This window comes from Heteronotia binoei, unplaced genomic scaffold, assembly GCF_032191835.1.
Source record: "Heteronotia binoei isolate CCM8104 ecotype False Entrance Well unplaced genomic scaffold, APGP_CSIRO_Hbin_v1 ptg000860l, whole genome shotgun sequence".
Classification (NCBI taxonomy): Eukaryota; Metazoa; Chordata; class Lepidosauria; order Squamata; family Gekkonidae; genus Heteronotia; species Heteronotia binoei.
Genome location: NW_026800113.1, coordinates 736,808 through 756,905, shown reverse-complemented (window position 1 = coordinate 756,905; position 20,098 = coordinate 736,808).

The following is a 20,098-nucleotide window of genomic DNA, read 5'->3' as shown; positions in this document are numbered from 1 at the left end:
CTTCACCACTACACCAAACTGGCACAGGACGTCCCAGACCAGACAGAAAGGGGGGAAATGGATGTTGCAAATCAAGAATTTCTGCCATAGTGCTGTTGGGCACAGTGGAGGCTACCAGGGGTCATTTAATAGAAAAGAGTTGCTGGAGCTCATTAGCACAACTCATTTGCATATGCCACACACCCCTGACATCATTGGAAAGTGTACTAAATTATATCAGCTCAGCATCTACCTTAAAATGTTTCATTGTGCTGGTGGGCGCAGGGGAGGGCGAGGCAGGCCAGGAGCATGGCGAGCCGCAAATCCGGGCCCTTCTAGGACCTGGCCTTGCGGCTCGCCATGCCTCCACCCCCCCTCCTCCGCTTCCACCCCAGAGGCGGAGTGGGCGAGGCCGCCGCGCCGCTGCCGCCTCCTCTCCGCTCACCGTGGCTGCTCCTCCGAGATGGGCTCAGGCTGAGCCCATCTCGGAGGAGCAGCCACGGCGAGCGGAGAAGAGGCGGCAGCTGCGGGGCGGCTCGCCACGCTCCCGGGCGCCGTTTCCCCCCTCCCCCTAGCTCCACCCCAGTGTCTCCTGGCTCCACCCCCAAAGTCTCCTGGCTCCACCCCCAAAGTCCCCAGATATTTCTGGGGTTCGACTTGGCAACCCTATACCCTGCCCTCCCCGCCGAAGCAGGCTCAGGGCGGCTCACAAGACATAGTACTTCGTACCATGATACAACAATAAAATTCAAAGTAATAACAATTGAAATACAATTATATATAAAACAATATTTAAGTTAAATAATTTAAAACCACAATATAACTTAATAGGGTGCTACAGTCTTGATATACATGTAAACATAGCTTTTATTTTGTGGTTGGCTCTACCGCCTGTGGCAGCCATTTTGTGGTTGGACTCTACCTCCTGTGGCAGCCATTTTGTGGTTGTCTCTAACCCCTGCGGCAGCCATTTTGTTGGCTCTACCTCCTGTGGCAGCCATTTTGTGTAGGGTTGCCAAGTCCAATTCAAGAAATATCTGGGGACTTTGGGGGTGGAGCCAGGAGACTTTGGGGGTGGAGCCAGGAGACATTGGGGGCGGAGCCAGGAACAAGGGTGTGACAAGCATAATTGAACTCCAAACAGTTTTGGCCATCACATTTAAAGGGACAGCACACCCTTTTAAATGTCTTCCTTCCATAGAAAATAATGAAGGATAGGGGCACCTTCTTTTGGGGCTCATAGAATTGGACCCCCTGCTCCAATCGTTTTGAAACTTGGGGGGTACTTTGAGGAGAGGCACTAGATACTATATTAAAAATTTGGTGCCTCTACCTCAAAAAACAGCTCCCCCAGAGACAGGGAGCTATCAGGAGTCTCGCTGTTGACTCTGCTAATAGAAACTCTCTGTGTAAACAGGGAGGGATTCCAACGGAGATCAGAGCCCTTTTCTCTTTCATGAAAAATTAAACGTTTTTTTCAAACTTTTGGGAACTCACAAACACACACCCCTGGACAGTAATTAACTTCTTCCTGTTCTGTCCACAGCCCAGTTTTTCAAAAAAACAGAGGGGGATGGATTATTTTTCAAAGGAAGTGTTATTGAAACATTTCTCAGCCATGTTCTAAGAACGGGGAGGGGGGAACTGTCACAGTGTGACCTAGGAAGTGTGGGTTGAGGACATGGGTGTTCATCCTGGACAGCTAGGTCCTCGCGGGGTCCTCGCAGGGTACCCAGAGGCTGCCCCATCCCTCCCTCCTCCTCCTCCCGGCTCCGAAAGGCGAATCCCCGCGCCCTCGGAGCAGCCGTGCGGGCACCCAACCAGGAAGAGGGTGGAAATCCTGGGGTCCCCAGCCAGGGCGGGAGGGTTGGGAAGCCTACTCCTGTGGCAGCCATTTTGTTGGCTCTACCTCCTGCGGCAGCCATTTTGTGCTTGGCTTTACCTCCTGTGGCAGCCATTTTGTGCTTGGCTCTACCTCCTGTGGCAGCCATTTTGTGGCTGCGTCCATCCTGTTGTGTCAGAATTCCTGTGTGCCAGCAGGCTCTAAAAACGTTGGAGACCCCTGTTGTCCATATTTAAATAAATAAAAGTATGGATGAGGGAAAGTAGCAGCAGATGTCTTCGTTTTAAACAATTTTATTGATAACATATGGTAACAATATCCATTTATATCGTCTCTATCTCTAACCCATACAATATTTTCTAATCCCCCCTCCCTCCATTACTAGTCTCCCACCGAAGTTATATACCGTACTTAAAGTTAACAGCAGATGTCTTGGGACCTCAGAAGTCCTGCAGGTGGGGGGAAACAACACTCACTTCATGTAGAAAATGCTCAGTATAATCCACAATAAGTGATTGTTGTAAACTCATACAACCCTAAACTCATTTAGGGGGAGGTATCAATGAGTCTCCTGCATTGTGCGGGGGGTTGGACTAGATGACCCTGGAGGTCCCTCCCAAATCTATGATTCTATAAACAATTAAGTGATACAGATAATAAACTATCCTATGCATGACACAACTACTGTCCAAAGAACCATGCCATTTTAACTGATAAAAGAACCGGTCCAATTTTGTGTCGGAAGTATCCTTCCTCAAGGGACCGTCTTTTGCACTCCTAGGGCTCAGTAGAGCTGAAGCGCCATAATCCCTTTCCTGGCTTTCCAAATTTTTAAGTTCTTTCTGGAACGCCGCTGCCAATCCTTTAGCATTTCAAGTACTTCCGAAACAAAATTGGACTCGGTCTTTTCTCATTGGTTGGACTACAGTTTAAATCAGGGCTTGTTTTGTAGAGAAAGCCCAGCAGGAACTCATTTGCATATAAGGCCACACCCTGTGACATCACCATTGTTCCACACAGGGCCTTTTTGTAGAAAAAGCCCAGCAAGGTCTCATTTGCATATTGGGCCACACCCCCTGACACCAAGCCAGCCAGAACTGCGTTCCTGCTCAAAAAAAAGAGAGAGATGGAGAGAGCCCTGTTTTAAATGTTGCATGGTTCTTTGGACAGTAGCTGTGCTGTGCATAGGACGGTTTATTATCTATATCACTGAATCGTTTATGAGTTTGCAAAAATCACTTATTGTGGATTATACTGAGCATTTTCTACGCGGAGGGAGCGTGTTGTTTTTCTCCAGTTCTGTTTACCTCCGTGGTCCCGATTCCTGCTGAAATCCCCAGGTGGGGGCAGGGGATCCCCCGGCTTGGAGGCCCTCCCCCCGCTTCAGGGTCATCAGAAAGCGGGGGGGGGGGAGGGAAATGTCTGCTGGGCACCCATGATTCCCTATGGAGGCTTATTCCCATAGAAAATAATGGAGAATTGATCCACAGGTATCTGGGGCTCTGCGGGCCCTGTTTTTTGAGGTAGAGGCACCAGATTTTCAGTATAGCATCCAGTGGCTCTCACCAATATACTCCCTAAGTTTCAAAAAGATTGGACCAGGGGGTCCAATTCTATGAGCCCCCAAAGAAGGTGCCCCTATCCTTCGTTATTTCCAATGGAGGGAAGGCATTGAAAAGGTGTGCAGTGGTCCCTTGCTCCACCCCCAAAGTCTCCTGGCTCCACCCCCGAAGTCCCCAGATATTTCATGAATTGGACTTGGCAACCCTACACTCCATTATTCCCTATGGAGACCGATTCCCATAGGGTAGAATGGAGAATTGATCTATGGATATCTGGTGCTCTGGGAGGCCTATTGAGGCTGGAGAGGAGACGGCACTCTCTTGGCCAGCTGTGGCCGGATTCTGCCTGCATACGCTTCTGTCTGCCTTTCAGGGTCCAGGAAGGGGCTCGTGGTGGGTGGATTTGGGTGGCGTCAACCAGGTGAGGCCATCTTTCCTTCACCGGCAGCATTGCCTGCTCAGACCGGCAGCTGCTCTCCAGGGTCTCTGGCAAAGGAACTGCTTGGGACCCAAGAAAGATTCTTGCAGAGAGAAGGCAGGGAGGGGGTTATGATATCCAGGCCCCTGGTTCCCCTTCCATGCCGGTCCCTTTCCCCAGGAGCAGAATTTCCAGGAATATATTGGATTGGATGAGGGAAGGGAAGAGAAAGTGGTGTTTGCGGGTGGAAATCCTCTGCTGGAGCCAAGCCAGGGTTTTTTCTCAAGATCTGCTCCCTCGAATCGGATGTTCTTTGTTCAGAGAATGTTCCGTTCCTTAAGTTTTCAGGAAATGGTGTTGCCAGATTTCCACCCCACCCCCTCCCCAGCCGCTGGCAAGGGATGGAAGGGGGCAGCGATGCCATCTCCAGGTTGGGAAACTCCTGGAGATTTGGGGGTGGAGCCTGAGGGGAACAGGGACTCCAGTGGGGTTCGGTGCCACAGAGTCCTCCCTCCAAAGCAGCCATTTCCCCCAGGGGAACGCATCTCTGTAGTCTGGCGAAGAGCTGGAATTCGGGGGGGGGGGGGGTCCTCAGGTCTCCCCTGGAGGGTGGCATCCCTAGCAGGCAGCCCAGCCCAGTTGTTACTGCTGTGTCTAGTAAATGTCGAAGCTGTATTGAAAATGTTTCAAAGCATCTCCCAAGAAGGCTCAAGCACTTAAAAACGTCCCCCCAAAATAGCAAAAGTTGGATGGGACCTCCAGGGTCATCTAGTCCAACCCCCTGCACGAGGCAGGAAACTCACAAACCCCTCCCCCTAAATTCACAGGATCTTCATCACTGTCAGATGGTCATCTAGCCTCTGTTGAAAAACCTCCAAGGAAAGAGAGCCCACCACCTCCAAAGGAGGAAGCCTGTTCCACTGAGGAATCGCTCTAACAGTCAGGAAGTTCTTCCTAATGTTGAGCCGGAAACTCTTTTGATTTAATTTCAACACGTTGGTTCTGGTCCTGCCTTCTGGGGTCACAGAAAACAATTCCACACCATCCTCTATAGGACAGCCCTTCAAGTCCTTGAAGATGGTGATCCTATCACCTCTCAGCCGCCTCCTCTCCAGGCTAAGCATGCCCAGCTCTTTCAACTTTTCCTCATAGGACTTGGTCTCCAGACCCCACACCAACTTCACCGCCCTCCTCTGAACCCATTCCAGCTTGCCTATATCCTTTAAAATGTGGTGCCCAAAAGTGAACACGACTCCAGGGGAGGTCTTACTAGAGCAGAGTAAAGCGATACCATCACTTCACATGATCTGGACACTAAACTTCCTTTGATACAGAAGTATAGTATACTCCAGGCATCTTCAGCCTGGAGAGGAGGCAGCTGAGAGGTGATAGGATCACCATCTTCTAGTACTTGAAGGGCTGTCCTAGAGAGGATGGTGCAGAATTGTTTTCTGTAGCCCCAGAAGGTCAGACCAGAACCAATGGCTTGAAATTAAATTCAAAAGTGTTCCTGGCTCAAAATTAGGAAGAACTTCTTGACTGTTAGAGCAATTCCTCAGTGGAACAGGCTTCCTCCTCGGGAGGTGGTGGGCTCTCCTTCCTTGGAGGTTTCTCAACAGAGGCTAGATGGCCATCTGACAGCAATGAGGATCCTGTGAATTTAGGGGGACGTGTTGGTGAGTTTCCTGCATCGTGCAGGGGGTTGGACTAGACGACCCTGGTGGTCCCTTCCAACTCTTTGGTTTTATGATTCTGTGTCCCTGACCTCAGCCAATCAGTGCTGCACGCAGCCAGCCCATCAAAGTTTGCTTTCTTCCAAACTTCGGCTTGCAAAGAACGTTGTGCGATGGACTCAAACGACGGCAGCTGTTTAGCCTCGATTTTGGTGCCGACAGGGCCTTTTTTTGAACAGGAACGCCCAGGAACACAGTTCTGGCTAGCTTGGCATCAGGGGGTGTGGCCTAATATGCAAACGAATCCCTGCTGGGCTTTTTCTACTCCAAACCCTACGTGATACAATGGTGGCATCAGGGGGTGTGGCCTAATATGCAAATCAGCTCCTGCTGGGTGTTTGGAATTGGTCGATGTGCTGATCGAGGAAGAAGGTGCTGGATTTCTCTTTGTGTTGTGTCTGGCCTTCGTCCCGGAAAGTACAGCACAGCGCACCTGTGGGCAGGGCCTGGAAGAGACGGACGCAGCCCGCCTATGGCGATCAGTGGCGGGAAGTTTAACTGGCCAAGGAGAAGTTTGTTCCGGGGAATGTATATAACGGGGGACCCAGCCCCGCCTCGCTAATAAAGCCTGTTGCCATCTGAACGTCTCCGACTTCTAGGGTTGCCAAGTCCAATTCAAGAAATATCTGGGGACTTTGGGGGTGGAGCCAGGAGCAAGGGTGTGACAAGCATCATTGAACTCCAAAGGGAGTTCTGGCCACCCCATGTAAAGGGGCTGCGCTCCTTTTTAACGCCTTCCATTCATTGGAAATAATGGATAGGGGCACCTTCTTTTGGGTGCTCATAGAATTGGACCCCCTGGTCCAATCGTTTGGAAACTTGGCAGGTCTTTTGAGGAGAGGCATGAAATGCTATGCTGCAAAGGTGGTGCCTCTATCTCAAAGCACAGCCCCCCCAGCCCCAGATACCCGCTGATCAAGTCATTATTCCCTATAGGAATCGGTCTCCATAGGGAATAACGGAGTGCCCAGCAGACATTTCCTCCCCCCCCCCTCCGCTTTCTGATGTCCCTGAAGTGGGGGGAGGGCCTCCAAACCGGGGGATCCCCTGCCCCCACCTGGGGATTGGCAACCCTACTGCCTTCAGTACATTACACTTTGTGTTCCTTCTTTCTAAGAAATCTTACCCTTCAAGAATTTCCCTTTCTCAAGGAAGGGTCAGTCTGTCATCGGAGAGGTTAGTTGTCCTTTCAGTTTCTAGATTCCCCTCTCCCCTCTGCTGGGAACTCCAACCTTGAACACTCTGAATCGATAAGCTGAGCTAGCTGAAGTGGTTATCCAAATGCCCCACCCAAAAAGAAACCTTCACGCCCTCGTATTAGAAAACCAGTTGTCTTGGGGGCTAGTGGAAACGCTAGACTCAGCATTGTGGGGTCTTTTGTTCTGACTCAGGGTAGGCATTAAGAGTTTTTCTTCTTCATATGCAAAGTAGAGAGATGTGCCATGTTTTAGAGTGAGCGTATTCTCTCTCCTACACCTCACGGAAACCAGAGCGGACTGAACGTGCAAAACGGTGAAGGGGGATGAGTTGTTTCTTAAAGTATCTGTGTGCAATCTGGGTGAAAGAATTCATTGCAGACTGTTTTCTTATGATTTTGGTTTATGAGTCAATAGCAGACTTTTAACCTTCAAAAAGTGCCTGTGTGCACTTTCATGTATTTTTCTGCAGACTGTTTGACTTCATCTTAGCACTGACTGTTTGGGAAAAAAGTCCGAGTGCCTGTGTGCATTCTTGTGCTTCATATTGCAGTATATTTAAGAAGAAGAAGATATTGGATTTATATCCCGCCCTCCACTCCGAAGAGTCTTAGAGGGGCTCACAATCTCCTTTCCCTTCCTCCCCCACAACAGACACCCTGTGAGGTAGATGAAGATACTGGATTTATATCCCGCCCTCCACTCCGAAGAGTCTCAGAGCGGCTCACAATCTCCTTTCCCTTCCTCCCCCACAACAGACACCCTGGGAGGTAGATGAAGATACTGGATTTATATCCCGCCCTCCACTCTGAAGAGTCTCAGAGCGGCTCACAATCTCCTTTACCTTCCCCCCCTCAACAGACACCCTGTGAGGTAGATGAAGATATTGGATTTATATCCCACCCTCCACTCCAAAGAGTCTCAGAGTGGCTCACAATCTCCTTTACCTTCCTCCCCCACAACAGACACCCTGGGAGGTAGATGAAGATACTGGATTTATATCCCACCCTCCACTCCAAAGAGTCTCAGAGTGGCTCACAATCTCCTTTCCCATCCTCCCCCACAACAGACACCCTGGGAGGTAGATGAAGATACTGGATTTATATCCCGCCCTCCACTCCGAAGAGTCTCAGAGTGGCTCACAGTCTCCTTTCCCTTCCTCCCCCACAACAGACACCCTGGGAGGTAGATGAAGATATTGGATTTATATCCCGCCCTCCACTCCAAAGAGTCTCAGAGCGGCTCACAATCTCCTTTCCCATCCTCCCCCACAACAGACACCCTGGGAGGTAGATGAAGATACTGGATTTATATCCTGCCCTCCGCTCTGAGTCTCAGAGAGGCTCACAATCTCCTTTACCTCCCCCCTCCCCACAACAGACACCTTGTGAGATAGATGAAGATATTGGATTTATATCCCGCCTTCCACTCTGGAGAGTCTCAGAGCGGCTCACAATCTCCTTTCCCTTCCTCCCCCTCAACAGACACCCTGTGAGGTGGGTGGGGCTGAGAGGGCTCTCACAGTAGCTGCCCTTTCGAGGACAGAGTCTCAGAGCGGCTCACAATCTCCTTTATCTCCCCCCCCCAACAGACACACTTTGAGGTAGATGAAGATATTGGATTTATATCCCACCCTCCACTCCAAAGAGTCTCAGAGCAGCTCACAATTTTCTTTACCTTCCTCCTCCACAACAGACATCCTGTGGGGGGGGGGGGCTGAGAGGGCTCTCCCAGCAGCTGCCCTTTCAAGGACAACTCCTGCGAGAGCTATGGCTGACCGAAGGCCATTCCAGCAGGTGCAAGTGGAGGAGTGGGGAATCAAACCCGGTTCTCCCAGATGAGAGTCCGCAGACTTAACCACTGCACCAAACTGACTTAGGAGCAGAGTCTACTCAGAAGTAGAGGCCAAAAGGGTTTTCCCTATTGCATATATATGTTTTGATAGTATAGTTTCACCGTGACGTTTCTTCTGTTACAGTCACGTTTTAGGGTTCTCATGGAGATCTCCCAGAATTACAACCGATCTGTAGACTACAGAGACCATTTTCCCTGGAAAAAATGGACACCCTGACTCCTCCCCCCCCCAAAAGCAACGACCATATCCAGAAATTTCTCCACCCCCAGGGCAACTCTGTCCCCTGCCCAAATTCTGGCCTCCTTGGGTTGTGCCCCCAAATTTTTAGAAATTTCACAAAGCTGGAGTTGGCAACCCCACATAGCTTGGACGGAAGAGCGCTCAGGCCTTCGTGCAATTTGGCCAGCAGCATCAGCCGCGGAGAACACGACAGAGCAGGGATTTTAATCCAAGCCTTGATTTGCTGTCCAAGGTTTGTTCTGCTGTGCAGCAGCCAGCTAGACAAGCCCTGGGCTCCATCACCAGTGTGATCTAGACTAGCCATTTGGTCACAGTGTTCTACGCAAGCTGCAACTATTGAATGGGTAGTCCCAAGACGAGTGCACTGCAGTAGTCCAGTCTAGATAACTAGGGCATGGATCACTGTGGCTGGATCTGGCTGAACCAGGAATGGATGCAGCCGATGCACGAGCCAAAAGCACTCTGGATTACCTGTGCCACCTGGTTTTCGAAGGTGACTGCTGTGCCACGTAACCCTCCCAAGTTGCAAACCTGGTGGTTAAATGTGCGGACTGGGAGAACCGGGTTTGCTGGGAGAACTGGGTTCAATTCCCCACTTTCCACTTGCAGCTGCTGAGATGACCTAGGGTCAGCCAGAACTCTCTTCTCTGGGAGAACAGGATTTGATTCCCCACTCCTCCACTTGCAGCTGCTGGAATGGCCTTGGGTCAGCCATGGCTCTCGTAGGAGTTGTCCTTGAAAAGGCAGCTTCTGTCAGAGCTCTCTCAGCCCCAACCACCTCACAGGGTATCTGTTGTGGGGGAAGAAGATATAGAAGATTGTGAGCGGCTCTGATTTAGAGAGAAGGGTGGGGTATAAATCTACATTCTTCTTCCAGTTCAGTGTAGTGGTTATGTGTGTGGACTCTTATGTGGGAGAACTGAGTTTGATTCCCCGCTCCCCCACTTCCACCTGCTGGAATGGCCTTGGGTTAGCCATAGCTCTGGCAGAGCTGTCCTTGAAAGGGCAGCTGCTGTAAGAGCTCTCTCAGCCCCACCCACCTCACAGGGTATCTGTTAATAATAATAATAATAATAATAATAAATTTTATTTATATCCCGCCCTCCCCGCCTAGGCAGGCTCAGGGCGGCTAACAACAGTTCAATAAAATTATACAATATAGAATATACAATATAAGATGATTTAAAACAACATTGAAATTATACATTAATTTAAAACAACAATCTAAAACCAGTTCGAATGTCTGGGTCATTCCATAATTTAAACGGCGGTGATCTTCCTGATGTTATTCTGTACACTTATATTATGGCAGGGGTCACTAGATAAATCATTGGTGGGGGGGAAGAAGATATAGGAGATTGTGAGCGGCTCTGATTTAGAGAGAAGGGCGGGGTATAAATCTACGTTCTTCTTCTTCCAGTTCAGTGTAGTGGTTATGTGGACTCTTATGTGGGAGAACTGAGTTTGATTCCCCGCTCCCCCACTTGCACCTGCTGGAATGGCCTTGGGTTAGCCATAGCTCTGGCAGAGCTGTCCTTGAAAGGGCAGCTGCTGTAAGAGCTCTCTCAGTCCCACCCACCTCACAGGGTGTCTGTTGTGGGGGGAGAAGATATAGGAGATTGTAAGCCGCTCTGAGACTCTGATTTAGAGAGAAGGGTGGGGTATAAATCTACGGTCTTCTTCTTTTCAAGACTGCAAAGATGCAAGCTCTTCTGCCTTTGATCTCTTAGAGCTGGAGTCCAATCCGCAGTGGGAGGTTGGCAAGAGCCCTGGCTTTAGTACGGCCCGACTTGAGTTGCCGACAAAGCTCCATCTTCAACCAACCAGTCGATTCCAACAAGCCAGACGAGGGGAAACTCCGTGGCCCCTCTGTGGCTAAGTGCAAGCCGCCACTGAGATCTTCTGTTTCGTTTTAAGTGGCGCAGGAAGGCTAAATGTCGAAATGAGACCACTGACCGCGCCTTGTGAGGAAGGAAGGAAGCAAGCAGTGCGCAGAAAGGCACTGAGACATTTGTCCCATCAAGCATGCAAACGAAGAGAACATCTAACGTGCGCATTTGCATACTGCAACACAATTGATCCCTTCATTGCTGAGTAGGCAAAGTTCAGGTTTCAACAGCCCCACGTCAGTTTCCATCATGTCAGCCAGGCGTCAACCACAGGTTGCCAACTTCCAGGGGGTGGTGAACTCTAGAGTCCTACAGAACAGAAACTTAACATAAAGCCGCAAAAAACTCTGGATAAATAACGCAAAAGACTGAAAATTCTTTCAAAAATATCTGTGATTCATCTACTGCCTCTTAAACAATATAATCATTAATATCACTATAAATTCCAAAAAGCAAGGGAAATGTGCAAGAGACACCGTCCTTTCAGTCCATCATGTCGGTTTCAGACTTCAAGTGCCCAATGACTATTCGCCTGGCTCCGCGGGAAGAATAAAGTGCCAGTGCGCACCAGATTTCAAGTGCAGGTGATTTTAGTTTTTCAAAGATGTTTCTTCTATTAAAACTTCCATCTTTTTAAAGCAATTTTAAATTCAGTGGGTTTTCACAGCCTCTAACGTAAGAACATAAGAGAACACACACACACACTGTGGCTAATAGCCACTGATGGACCTCTGCTCCATATTTTTATCCAATCCCCTCTTGAAGCTGGCTATGCTTGTAGCCGCCACCACCTCCTGTGGCAGTGAATTCCACATGTTAATCACCCTTTGGGTGAAGAAGGACTTCCTTTTACTCCTTCTAAGCCAGCTGCTCAGCCATTTCATGGAGTCCCCCCGAGTTCTGGTATTGTGAGAAAGGGAGAAAAGGACTTCTCTCTCTACTTTCTCCATCCTATGCATTATCGGAAGAGGTGAGGGCCCTGCGGGACTTGGCTCAGTTCCGCAGGGCCTGTAAGACGACCCTCTTCCGCTAGCCTACACCTAGCTGGGATAAAACTTGACGTAACTGGCCAGCCATCTGTTATATAAAATGACATGTTATTGGTTTTAAGCTGCATTGTTTTATGGAGTGAAATGTTACTGGTTTTAATGTTTAAATGTTAATTATTTAATTGTTTTATATTTAAAATTGTTAAATTTATGTTGACTAGTTGTTGGAAGCCGCCCTGAGCCACTTGTGGGAAGGGCGGGATACAAATCCCAAATAAATAAATAAATAAATCTTGTAAACCTCTGATTTAGAGAGAGTAAAGACAGTAAAGCTGCCTGTACAGTAATGTAATGTAATGTAAAATTTTATTTATATCCCGCCCTCCCCCGCCGAAGCAGGCTCAGGGCGGCTTACAACATTTAAAATGAACAATACAATAATAAAACATTAAAATCACATTAAAACCAATCAGTAATTAAAACATTCCTAAACTAACAGTGGCGGTAAGTATTATTAATCTAGCCGTAAACATTAGTACAATCATTAGTAAACGCCTGTCTGAAGAGGGCGGTCTTGCAGGCCCTGCGGAACTGGTCTAAGTTCCGCAGGGCCCGCACCTCCTCTGGGAGCTGGTTCCAGAGTTGTGGGGCTGCGGCGGAAAAGGCCCGAGTGCGGGTGCTTTGCAGTTTTACTTCTTTTGGCCCAGGGATATTCAGTCTGTTTTTGCCTACTGACCTCAGTGCTCTCTGGGGCTCATATAGGGAGCCAGTAAAGCTGCCTCTAATACTGTTTCACTTGCCTTCATCTAAGAGACGTTTCCCACTCATCAACACACAAAGAAAACACTTCTCGTAGCACTAGCTCTGGAAAAAACTTTGCAATCTGCTGTAGAAGTATCTCATCCAAGTCCCCTGCCTGACTTGGTGGTCTATAGCAGACCCCCACAATAATATCACTGTTGTTTCGTACTCCTTTTATTTTTACTCAGAGACTCTCAACTGAGTAGCCATGCTCCGATTCACATATTGCCTCACAAGTATATACCTCCTTCACATGTACTGCTACGCCTCCGCCATTTCTCATTTGCCTGTCCCTTGTGTTCGGTTTTGGGCACCACATTTTAAGAAGGATCAAGACAAGCTGTAATGGGTCCAGAGGAGGGCGACAAAGATGGTGAGGGGTCTGGAGACCAAGTCCTATGAGGAAAGGTTGAAGGAGCTGGGGATGTTTAGCCTGGAGAGGAGGCGGCTGAGAGGTGATAGGATCACCATCTTCAAGGACTTGAAGGGCTGTCCTAGAGAGGATGGGGTGGAATTGTTTTCTGTGGCCCCAGAAGGTAGGACCAGAATAAATGGGTTGAAATTAAATAAAAAGAGTTTCTGGCTCAACATTAGGAAGAACTTCCTGACCATTAGAGCGGTTCCTCAGTAGAACAGGCTTCCTCCATGGGAGGTGGTGAGCTCTCCTTCCTTGGAGGTTTTTCAACAGAGACTGGATAACCATCTGACAGCAATGAGGATCCTGTGAATTTTGGGGGGGTGGGGTATTTGTGAGTTTCCTGCATTGTGCAGGGGGTTGGACTAGATGACCCTGGAAGTCCCTTTCAACTCTAGGAGTCTATGATTCCCCAGTCCTTCACTTGCAGCTGCTGGAATGGCCTTGGGTCAGTCAGAGCTCTCATAGGAGTTGTTCTTGAAAGGGCAGCTGCTGTGAGAGCTCTCTCAGCCCCACCCACCTCACAGGGTGTCTGTTGTGAGGGGAGAAGATAGAGGAGATTGTAAGCCGCTCTGAGTCTCTGATTCAGAGAGAAGGGCGGGGTATAAATCTGCAGTCTTCTTCTTCTTTCTGTTCCTTGCAAACGTTGCTGACCGGCCTCAGCTGTCCTTCAGCCCTAGAAAGACCAAGAGCAGGCCCTGTCAAGCTGGAAGGAACACAAGGAACCACCCACTTCTTGTGAAAATGACGTGCCCCATGGTGGGTGGGGGGGAAATGCTGCGTCACACAGTCATGACAAAGTCAGGCCAAATGTCTGACCTGCTGGCCTGTCTCCCTTCTGACCACAAGCAGGAAATGACCACCCCTTTGGGTGAGCAACAGCCTCGTTGCCATGGCGACACTGAGGCCAAGCCTTTCTGAGCCATGGCGGAAAGGCGATAAAAATAGGTGAGTCTTCCCTGGTTTCTCCCTGGTGATGTCCTTCTTAAGAAAATGTTGGGGAGAGACTATGACTCCGGTAGCACGTCAGTGTGGCATGCACCAGGTCCCAAGTTCAATCCCCGGCATCTCCAGTTAAAGGGACAGGCAGGGGGTGATGGGAAAGCTCTTCCTTTCCTCCCTTCCTCCCCAAGGGAGGAGCCTCAGCCAATGGAAAAAACAGAGATTTTGCTCCGTAGCGCCCGTGCGATTGAGCAAGCCTTGCAAAGCAAGCTGTGATGCAGAAGGAAGCAAGAGAAAGGGAGAAGGAAGCAGATGACAGCCAGTTGCTCGGGGGCCTGATTTGGCCCCCTGGGCCGCATGTTTGATACCCCTTAGAAGGCCTAGGGCCCACATTATCTGCAGGACCCCATTTTGTGGGGGTGGGGGGGTGAGATCCGCTGCAGCAGCTCCACTTATCTGGGCAAACCCTTTGAACAGGGGTGGGGAAGCTTTTTTCTGCCAAGGGCCACATGGATATTTACAACATCATTCACGGGCCATAAAAAATTATCAACTTAAAAAACCTTGCTCCGCTGGGGAAGAACGATTCAGGCCAGCACAATTAATGGAAATAATTGTCTTTCTATTTAAAGTCATGTCGGGAGAGCCTAATCAGGCACACACACACACACACACACACACAGCCCGCCGCCCTAGGCAAATGCATAGATCCAGGGCTTTTTTTGTAGAAAAAGCCCAGCAGGAACTCAGTAGCATATTAAACCACATCCCCTAATATTAGCATATTAGGTCACACCATCTGGGATAATCAAGCGCAAACTGAACTGTGGCAGTAACTTTTCCAGGCCCTGCAGCAATTCTGGCCGGCCAGCCAGGCCCCAGGGAGGCTGCCCACAGTACATCTGGGCCCTGCGATCCTTGCCTGGCCCTGGGGAGGCTGCTGCACAGAGCGGCTGGGCCCCACGATCCTCGCTGGCCAGCCAGGCCCCAGGGAGGCTGCCCCACAGTACATCTGGGCCCTGTGATCCCTTCCTGGCTCTGGGGAGGCTGCTGCACAGAGCGGCTGGGCCCCACGATCCTCGCTGGCCAGCCAGGCCCCAGGGAGGCTGCCACATGGCTCGGTTCAGCCCAGCAATCCCCGAGGGCCACACCAAGGGACCTCGAGGGCTGCATACGGCCCTCGGGACGGAGGTCCCCCACCCCTGCCTTTGAAGGTACCACCCTGCAAAGTGGGCAAGACTGCCACGTACTCTAACCTGTACTCTGTGGTCCCCCCCCCCCCCCGTTTTAATAAGATCTGGAAGGCTCCTGCTGAGAACTCTGAATAAAGAGAAGAGGGGCACAGGTTTGCCTGTGAAACGTTTCAGCACCGTGAAATCCAGTTTGTCGGATGTATCGTACGATTTTTATTTCATGCTTTTCATAGTCGTGTAACCCCATTTGGCTGCATTGTTTACCGTGTCGGTCCTTATTGTATCGTTTTAAAATTCTGCAATCTGCCTCCAGTTTCAACGAGAGAGGCAGAAAAACGAAAGGCGAAGGAAATAAAGGGCGGGAGGTGTCCGTTCCCACTCCGGAAAGCCAATAAGAACAAACCTTTAACAGGTCAAAAGTTTAAAAACCACAGCAACACACAGAACCTGAAAAGGAACAGCACGGCTGGGAAGAAGGCAGGGAGAGAAAGGATTCGAGGAATCCTGACACCTTTTGATGAGGAAGTTAGAGAAGCCTCTCTTAGTTGTTCGGAACAATGATTCAGGAAAAGATTTCTGCAGGTCTGCTGCTATCAATTTCTAGCAGGTGATTATGAAAACCAGAACCCAAGCGCTGGAAGATGGTCAGAAAGGAACCATCCAACGGGGCAGGCGTGGCTCACCTTTGTTACTGATGACTTGGCAACAGGCGTGGGAGGTGGTAGTGCGATATCTGAAGGTAATGATTGTTGGTGCTGTGGAAAGCAGGATCGCCACTGTGGATGAGCCTGGCTGAAACGGAATGAGAAACGCAGCCACCAAACGTCGTGCAAATGCCAGGCAACGCCATGCTGGGAATTATTAGGAAGGGAACTGAAAACAAATCAGCCAGTATCGTAACGCCCCTGTATAAATCGATGGTGCGGTCTCATTTGGAGTACTTACAGTTCTGGTCATCGCACCTCAAAAAGGATATTATAGCATTGGAGAAAGTGCAGAAAAGGGCAACTAGAATGATTAAACGTTTGGAACACTTTCCCTATGAAGAAAGGTTAAAACGCTTGGGGCTCTTTAGCTTGGAGAAACGTCGACTGCGGGGTGACATGAGAGAGGTTTACAAGATTATGCGTGGGATGGAGAAAGTAGAGAAAGAAGTCCTTTTCTCCCTTACTCACAATACAAGAACTCGTGGGCATTCGATGAAATTGCTGAGCAGTCGAGTTAGAACGGATGAAAGGAAGTCCTTCTTCACCCAAAGGGTGATTAACAGGCGGAATTCACTGCCACAGGAGGTGGTGGCAGCTACAAACAGCCAGCTTTAAGAGGGGATTGGATAAAAATATGGAGCAGAGGTCCATCAGTGGCTATTAGTCACAGTGTATTGTTGGAAGTGTCTGGGGCAGTGATGCTCTGTATTCTTGGTGCTTGCGAGGGTGGGGGAGGCAAAGTGGAAGGGCTTCTAGCCCCACTTGTGAACCTCCTGATGGCACTTGGGGTTTTTTTTGGCCACTGTGTGACACAGAGTGTTGGACTGGAGAGGCCATTGGCCTGATCCAAAATGGCTTCTCTTATGTTCTTATGTGACTCAGTGTTGGACTGGAGAGGCCATTGGCTTGATCCAACAGGGCTTCTCTTATGTGACACAGAGTGTTGGACTGGAGGGGCCACTGGCCTGATCCAACCTGGCTTCTCTTATGTTCTTAAGGATTGCTTGTGGCAGAGGTAGGCAACTTCTTCATCCAAAGTGCTCCTGGATTAGAATTTATTGTTCTTTTGCACACCAACATGGTGCTACCCTGTGAAACAGCGGTAGCAGCTCTTGCAGAAGACTTTCCTTGGAAATATCCACTCCAGACACCGGAATATTTTTGCAGCTTAGTCAAAATGAAGCAATGGGTCAATATTTTTTCAGGAGACGGCCCTCAGGCTCCAAGCTTTCACATCATCCCAAGGAACTGTCAGAACTCTTGTTTTATTCGGTTTTTCCAAGGAACTGCAAAATATTTTTTTCAAAAACAAAGTACTGTTTGTGGGATAGGGGGAAAAAAACAACCTGCCCCCCCTTCTGAAATAGCAGAGTTTCATCTGCACAAACAGAACAGTTTGAAAATAAACCTTGACTAGACAATCTAGACATAACCAGTGTTCCCTCTAAGCTGAGTAAGATGATGATACTGGATTTATATCCCACCCACCACTGCGAAGAGTGTCAGAGCGGCTCCCAATCTCCTTTCCCTTTCTCCCCCACAACAGACACCCTGTGAGGTGGGTGGGGCTGGAGAGGGCTCTCACAGCAGCTGCCCTTTCAAGGACAGAGCCTCAGAGCGGCCTACAATCGCCTTTACCTTCCTCCCTGACAAGACACCCTGTGAAGTGGGTGGGGCTGATAGGGGTCTTACAGCAGCTGCCCTTTCAAGGACAACCTCTGCCAGAGCTACGGCTGACCCAAGGCCATGCCAGCAGGTGCAAGTGGAGGAGTGGGGAATCAAACCCGGTTCTCCCAGACAAGAGTCTGAACACTTAACCACTACACCAAACTGGCTCTCCACGAGTTAGCTCAGATTTTTAGCCTTCAGCTCACACATTTTTGTCTTAGCTCAGGAAGGAGGACCCCAGAGCACACTCATTGATACAGCAGCTCACAACTTTAATGCCAGTCACTCACCAAGTAGAATTTTTGCTCATAAGACTGCAGTTAAGAGGGGACACTGGACATAACCATGGTTTACAGCCCAACCCAAATCAAACCCTGGCCAGCTCCATGTGGGGTTTGTTTTTACTCAAAAGCGAGGGCAAGAGCCTTCTCCGCGGCTGCACCATCTCTCTGGAATGCCCTCCCAGAGGAGACTAGGGCCCTGTGGGATTTATCACAATTCCGCAGGGCCTGTAAGACATATCTGTTCAGGCAGGCTTTTAATAACTAAATGGAGGTATTTTTAACATCTATGGAGGTGTACTGTCTACCCCACAGGAAAGGAAAGGTCACCTGTGCAAGCACCAGTCATTTCAGACTCTGGGGTGACGTTGCTTTCACAGCGTTTTCACAGCAGACTTTTTACGGGGTGGTTTGCCATTAAGAACATAAGAGCATAAGAGAAGCCATGTTGGATCAGGCCAACGGCCCATCCAGTCCAACACTCTGTGTCACACAGTGGCAAAAAAATTTATATATACACACACACTGTGGCTAATAGCCACTGATGGACCTCTGCTCCATATTTTTATCTAAACCCCTCTTGAAGGTGGCTATACTTGTGGCCGCCACCACCTCCTGTGGCAGTGAATTCCACATGTTAATCACCCTTTGGGTGAAGAAGTACTTCCTTTTTTTAGCCATTGCCTTCCCCAGTCATCTACACTTTCCCCCCAGGCAAGCTGGGGACTCATTTGACCGACCTCGGAAGGATGGAAGGCTGAGTCAACCTTGGGCCGGCTACCTGAACCAGCTTCCGCTGGGATCGAACTCAGGTCGTGAGCAGAGTTCAGATAGCAGTACTGCTGCGTTACCACTCTGCACCACGGGGCCGCTTCATCTACCCCACAATATCATCGCAAATTGATTCAAAACAGACAGAACGCCATCTGAACTGTATTTAAACCATTTTAATAATGTTTTATTGCTATAATGTGAATCTGTCATCGAATTGTGACTGTTGTTAGCCGCCCTGAGCCCATTTGGGGAGGGCGGGATACAAGTGCAATAAATAAATAGATAAATTTCGTTCTTCAGAAAGGATCGCCGGTTTTGACTGGAACCCAAACCAGCTTTGTCTCAGACCAGACTTCTGTGCCACACGTTGGTAGAGGCAAAGGAGGTCCCTTGAGGGTCTTTACACTTGTACAGTGATCTTGTCCCGGCTGTGGATCGGCAACCCAGTACGCCGTGGTACACCCTCACAGAGCATACACAGAGAGCAGCAGCTCAAATGCAGATCAAGAGACGCCAGGCTGGCTACAACTCGAGCACGGCCTTCTTGGTTACAGCCCCGTGCTAGTGGAATGAACTCGAGGACTTTAGGGCCCAGCGGGATCTTTTACATTTCTGCAGGGTCTGTAAGATGTAGCTCTTCCACCAAGCCTTTGACTGCTCGATCGAGTACTTCTGCCTAAACAAAATCAAACCCGTCACCGTGGTGCCACCCCTTAGATCCCATCTGTATCTTGGGGATATGTTATGATAAAAATGATACTGCTGTACTGCCAGCACGAATACAGCACTTTTGATGTTACTGTAGCAGTTATTTTACACAGGCGTTGAACTCACTTGTTATGAGGGATGGATCTGACAGAAATGAGACCTTGCTGGGCCTGTTTGGTGTAGTGGTTAAGTGTGTGGACTCTTATCTGGGAGAACCAGGTTTGATTCCCCACTCCTCCACTTGCAGCTGCTGGAATGGCCTTGGGTCAGCCATAGCTCTGGCAGAGTTGTCCTTGAAAGGGCAGCTGCTGTGAGAGCCCTCTCAGCCCCACCCACCTCACAGGGTGACTGTTGTGGGGGGAGAAGATACAGGAGATTGTAAGCTGCTCTGAGTCTCTGATTCAGAGAGAAGGGCGGGGTAAAAATCTGCAATTCTTCTTCTTCTTCTTATGTGTGTCATAAAATATAATGCCAAGTAGCGGAGATATAAACTTTTATAAAGGACACAAATAAAAAGATTTTTTAAAAAAATGTTTAAAAGGTCAGCAATATTTTGTATATCCAACAGTTTCTGATAACTGACCCCTCTTGCTCTGAATTACTGCATCAAAATCTGGAGACAATGTCTGTGCTGTAGCAATCCTGAGTATGCTGTTCAGGTGTGTGTCTGCAAGCCGCAAACCTATTTTTGATTTATTGGCATTACAGAAATCTCAAGGTCAATGCTTTGAGCCTAAGACCCAGGGGAAAACATGAAGCGGCTGGGCATGGCAAGCTTTTGTACATAGGTTGCTTCATGTGCTGGTCAGCCAGTGGAGAAAACAGAGGCTTTGCTCTGTAGCTCTGCTGTGTGATCGAGCAAGCCTGGCAAAGCAAGCTGTGATGCAGAAGGAAGCGAGAGAGAG